Source organism: Papaver somniferum, chromosome 2, assembly GCF_003573695.1.
Source record: "Papaver somniferum cultivar HN1 chromosome 2, ASM357369v1, whole genome shotgun sequence".
NCBI lineage: Eukaryota > Viridiplantae > Streptophyta > Magnoliopsida > Ranunculales > Papaveraceae > Papaver > Papaver somniferum.
In genome coordinates, this window is record NC_039359.1 from 75,739,066 (window position 1) to 75,745,065 (window position 6,000).

Below are 6,000 nucleotides of genomic sequence, written 5' to 3' on the forward strand. Positions count from 1 at the left end.
AAAATCCAGAGCATGCACTTAAAAGTGAAACATAAAATCAATTATGATCTTAATTAAATTTTGATATTTTAGAACCATTCTAATAAACTTGTAGCATCATTTTCTCCAAATCTTTCAAAGAAGTAACATTACTTTCTTCAAAATCTTTCAAAGAAACAATGCTCTGACAATGAGGAATTGTTTCAATGTGCAAACATTTCATACCCTTAGCAACCTCATTATCCCAAAGGCAGTTTAAGATTGACGTTTTAGGGTCATAGCAATATAGTCTCATCTCAATATCTAAACGCACGTAGTTCTTATACCGCAGTAGAACTTCATTGTTCCTTGTGTTTGCAAATGGCGTAGATCGCGGTAATTTTACCTGTATACTAAACTCCTTAGTCTAGGGAGACAAATTTTTCACATAATTTTTCTTGTACACCCATATGCCCGTGTGAGAAGTTGTATAGTGACTCAAATACAAACTATCATTCCCTCCAACTGTTAGAGCATTGCTCGGTCGAACTCGCATGCGTAGCTATCTCAAGCATGTTTGTCAATGTTAGTGATCAAAACTATAAGTATTGATTTCTAGTCTATTATAGCTAAGTCTCAGACTAGGATAGAAAGTGCATTTGAGCTCAAGGACTTCATGGCGATTCATCATACAAGTAGAAGAACTACTCAAGGAACCGGTGGAACTTCTCGACAAAAAGGTATGTGAAGACTTGAACTTATCTATCACTCAAAAGTCTATATACTCTATCTCCTACTCTTTGAGACAAGAAGTCCTATGCTATATATATAGACTTGGATTATACACATTTGGTATTTCGAGCCGAGTATACCTCGCCTATCTATATCTCGAAATATGTGTTGGTAAGCTTTTCTTTTCGATCAAGTTTATCTTTACCATGTGACGAAAGTCATGATATGTTTCAATCATCTTGAAAATTTCTTTGACGAGAAATGGTGTAACAACTATATAACGTCCTCTAAGAATGTTTCAATGATTGAAATGAGAGTTTAGGTTACATAACCAATGGTGTACATAAGCATTTTTGTGGAAACACGTTTATGTATAAGTCCTATTCCTTGAACCAAAGTTTTCGAACTTTGTTGATCAAGAGAACCGGAAGAATAGTGTGAGCCAGGTTCGCGAACTCAGTCCGCTAACTGCCGAAGTTCTCAAACCCGAGAATTTCTGCTGGAGTTGACAAACTACTTGCGTGAAGCTAAGTCCGGGAACCCAGTCCGCCAACCGACGAAGTTCTCATACCCGAGAATTTCTGCTGGAGTTTGTAAACTCTGCCCGGTAACTTAAGTCCGCGAACCTAGTCTGCGAACATGAGAAGGTTATATATATGAAGATGATTTCTGAACTTAAACTTAAAAAGACTAAGGAATGCAGTATGCAAACCGTGGCTATAAAAATTTTATGAACCGATTCAAGTGAATCAAATCATCTTTGCTTCAATTATGTGTTGTGTAGTACGTAAGATTTCCTTGCAATTGAACAACTCTCTAACTAGTTCATTTGAAGTCATTTGAACTAGTTATGGTGAAGAAGAACATGGTTGATATGAATGCTCACATGGATAACCTTTTGGTTAACTATTGTTGAACCAACAAGTGCATACGTTTGGGTACGGTTAACAAACCTAGAAATGTGCATTGTCAAGTCTGTGTAACAAGCTAAGTTTTCGATCCAACGGTTGAGAAATATTAGCTTGAATCTAAATTAGGTTTTCATCTAACGGTGGATATTGATTGCTTTGTTACCAAGGTAACTTAATTGCAAACCCTAATTTGAAAGACTATATAAAGAAGACATCTAGTATTGTGCAAAACTAATCCCCACACCTTATGTGTGAAACTAGTTTGCGTGCTAGAGTCGATTCTCCTTTAACCTTTGGTTTTCTTCTTCTAAAACCAGGTTAACGACTTAAAGACTTCATTGGGATTGTGAAGCCAGACCGATACTACTTTTATCGTAATTGTGTGATCTGATCTTGCATCTTCTATCGTATGAGTACAATCAGATTGATTGGCTTGAGATTGATATCTCCGACATGCAAGATATAAAAAGTAATCACAAACATCTTCGTCTTATTGTTTGTGGTTCCGCAACATCTTGTTTCGCTAAGATTGTTGTGAGGTGATTGATAACTCTAGGCCGTTCTTCGGGAATATAAGACCAGATTATCAATTGGTTCCTGTTCACCTTGATTATTATCAAAAGACGGAACAAAACCTTTAGGGTTTATCTGTGGGATACAGATTGATCCTTTGATAGACTTGTCTGTGTGAGACAGATTTTTTTATTGTCAAAGCCTGCGATTTTGGGTCGTAGCAACTCTTAGTTATGGGTGAGATCAGCTAAGTGAATCAAGTGCGCAGTATCCTGCTGGGATCAGAGGCGTAGGGAGTACAACTGTACCTTGGATCAGTGGAGACTGATTGGGGTTCAACTACAGTCCAGTCCGAAGTTAGCTTGGAGTAGGCTAGTGTCTGTAGCGTCTTAATACAGTGTGTGTTCAATCTGGACTAGGTCCCGGGGTTTTTCTGCATTTGCGGTTTCCTCGTTAACAAAATTTCTGGTGTCTGTGTTATTTCTATTTCCGTATTATATTTTTTTTATAATTGAAATAATACAGGTTGTGCGTTTGAATCAATAAATTGGAAATACAACCTTCGGTTGTTGATTGATATTGATTGATCCTTGGATATTGGTCTTTGGTACCATCCAAGTTATTCCTTGTGTTTGACTAAAGACTCGCTGATTTCTATTAGCTCGAGTAAATCAAAACAAGAGAGAGATATTAACTCCTTGAGATACTTTTACCTAGATTGAGTCTGACTGTCTAATTGATTCTCTAGAAAGTATTTCGGGGTTAGTCCATACAGGCTGCTAAGAGAAATATTGGGTGGTGTTGTTAGACCCCCGCTTTTTCACCAAGCAACTTGAGTGTAATGAAGGAAGTTTCATATTCAAATTCTCTAGAACGTGGCAATTTGATGTAGTAGAACTTCTCATCTTCCATATCAAAGGCTACAATCTCACTTTCTTGTACGTTATCAAGATCTTCTTGCAACCAGTAAAGTGCTCTATTTGAGTAGTACCTGACGAATAGTTATATATATACCCATCGTTACATCCAACGTATCTCCACCCGCCGTCAACAATATATACTTGAACATGAGTCTTATGCGCATCGATATAACATGTTGTAACAACCTTGTATTTTTTAGTTGAAGGACATTAGCCAAACCCACTTGCTAAACGACGACCGTAGGAAAGTTTATGATAGTTATATTTCGGAAGAAAGACAGATTCTCCAGATACGGGGTTGCATACTAGAAAAGGATCTGCCGCTTCTACAGCGCTTCGAGGATCTCTATTAAATTTGCGGAAACAAACCAAACCGTTGCAAGAACCGACCATGATATCCCTCGCGGGGGATTCCTTAGTAAAACTAATAGAACGCATTGTTCCGTACAGTCACATGCTCAGTGAGTACGTGTACATGTCGGTCACTACAGACTTATTAATGACAGCCTGTCTGTAAAGTCAAACCGTCCTTTGTGTCTTTGTATAAGTACCTGAGTCCTGTATTGTTTTGTGTATCTGTTGATTAATATTGAATGTAATCATTGATAACCACTATGGTATCAGATGCAAAGCTTCCACACCGCTATTAATGGCTCTATTCTAGAACTGAAAATTTTTCATTTCTTCTTCTTCAATCCTGTTTCTTTTCTTTCAGATTTCTCATTTGCTTCTTACTGCTAATTTTCAAATCTATCTTTCCTTTTTTGATTTCATTCTCTAATGGATGCTTATGAATCTCGAATCACCAATGTACCTCTCAACCAAATTTCAAGGATTCTTTCTTACACTCAAAAAAGACAACTTTCTCACCTGGAAAGCTCTTCTTTTTCCGTTACTAAAAAGATATAAGGTTCTTGGTTTTATTGATGGAACTCTTCCCTGTACCTCGTATCTGGTCAATAACGCTGTAAATCCAGGTTATACATCTTGGAAGGATGATGATGATACTCTCATTCTTTGGATTCAGATGTCTATTTATGAAACAGTGATTGATGTATTTTCAAATGTTGTTGTAGATAGTGGTAAAAACTAGGTTCTTTCGAACTTGTGAAGGTAACCTTTTTTTTAGATTTAATTAAATTGTAAAGAAAATAACAAAGTGATTGAAATATTTTTGGAGGAAACTGGGGCTAAGGATTTCACTTTTCTACCATTTAAATTGATATTTCTAATATTTATTATGCAAATTTTTCCTTTAAAATAATTTTAGTTATTGCTAAAACTGATTTTTTAAAATAATAACTGTAAATTAAAAGCATGGAATATCAAAAACTCTAAGTCAAGCATAATCCATCAATCAAAATAACAATTATTTAATAAAAATCTTTGGAAAAAATCCTATATACTCAAGGCAAATAATTAAATAAATTTAATTGCATAAATAATAAAAATAGAATTTACCAATTTTTTATTGGTGGAATTGCTTCCTCCGTCGCCCCAGAGAATAAGTTTAGCTCATCATGGTATAATACATCTCAAAAGATTTTATTAATGCTCACAAGTTGATTACAAATGATGAAATAACAAGAAAATCAATTTATGACCGTCCTTTGCAACACACAAGAAACGTCTGAAAAGAACGGCACATGAGAAGTGCAGTTGACGCTGTCATGAAATCACGGGAAAGGAATAGGGAATTGTCGCAGTTCAGCGACACTCCTCTACGACTTTCCTGGTTGGTCTTGGTTCTTCGTGTTCTTAGCTGAGCAGCAGCAGAACTCTTCTTGCTGTCGACCCTTTCCTTCGATTCTCTCGGCTCTAACTCTCTCCCAATGACTTGCTAACCCTTCCAAACTATTTTGCCTTGTATTTATAGTGTTTTAGGACCAAAATATCCGACCATTATTTGCGTATATTCTCCATTTAATCCGTCATTGCTCGCTTCCCTTAGTTAACGATAATTTCCAATTATAACTTTGTCACACGTAAACTTTGATCCTGCACGCTCTATTAAGCCTTATACATGCATCATAAGTCATCCAACTCCTCCAAAACACTTCCATGCACAACCAAAACACACACAACACCGTGTACAGGCCGTGTTCACTCCGTGTAGCTCTGTTTTGAGCTCGAGAATCAAATCGATATTTCCAGCCAATTACGATCAAATTCGACACCCAAACTATCTTCCTTAGGCTAAATCACATCTTTCTACCAAAATTCAGCCATTGAATCGACCTACCACTACTTCATTTCTTCGATCGAAAATTCTCCTGTGTGTGAACATTTTTCCCGCCAATTTTGAGAATTTGAATTGTTGAAGAAGGTGCCCCTTATCCTGGACTGGGGTGCGAATAGCAGATGCCTTGGGGGTGACCTGGGGGTGCCCCTTAGTAATTAGGTTACCCCTTATCCAAACTTCGGAGTCCGAATAACACGTGTCCTCCGGGTGCCAAAATCAACTTTTCGAGCCGAATTTTCTTAAAATATTTATTTCCAAAAAATACCTACAAATACATAAAATAACAAAATTAGTACAAAATCGAGTGCCAACAATATATAGTATTGAGAACAAATTGGACACAAAAATGTGTCTATCAGTGATTCCTTATGTTACTGGTGCTGAAACTGCAAAGGATTTGTGGGATAATAATGAGTCAAGATTTGCTGAAAGCTCTTCAACACAATATATTCAACTTAGATTGAAGCTACAATCCTTGAAACTTGGTTCAGGTACTATCTCCACTTTTCTTGGTGAAATAAAGAAAGTCACAGATGAGCTCTTTACTTCTGGATCTAGGATTACTGATGATGAACTAGTTGTTCTCATATTAAATGGATTAGGTTCTGAATATAACTCCTTTTCTACCTTTATTAGAATCAGAAATCCTCCTGTATCTTCAAAAGAATTACACAATCTGTTAATGAGTGAAGAAATAGTTATTACAAGTAAACATAAGGATCTG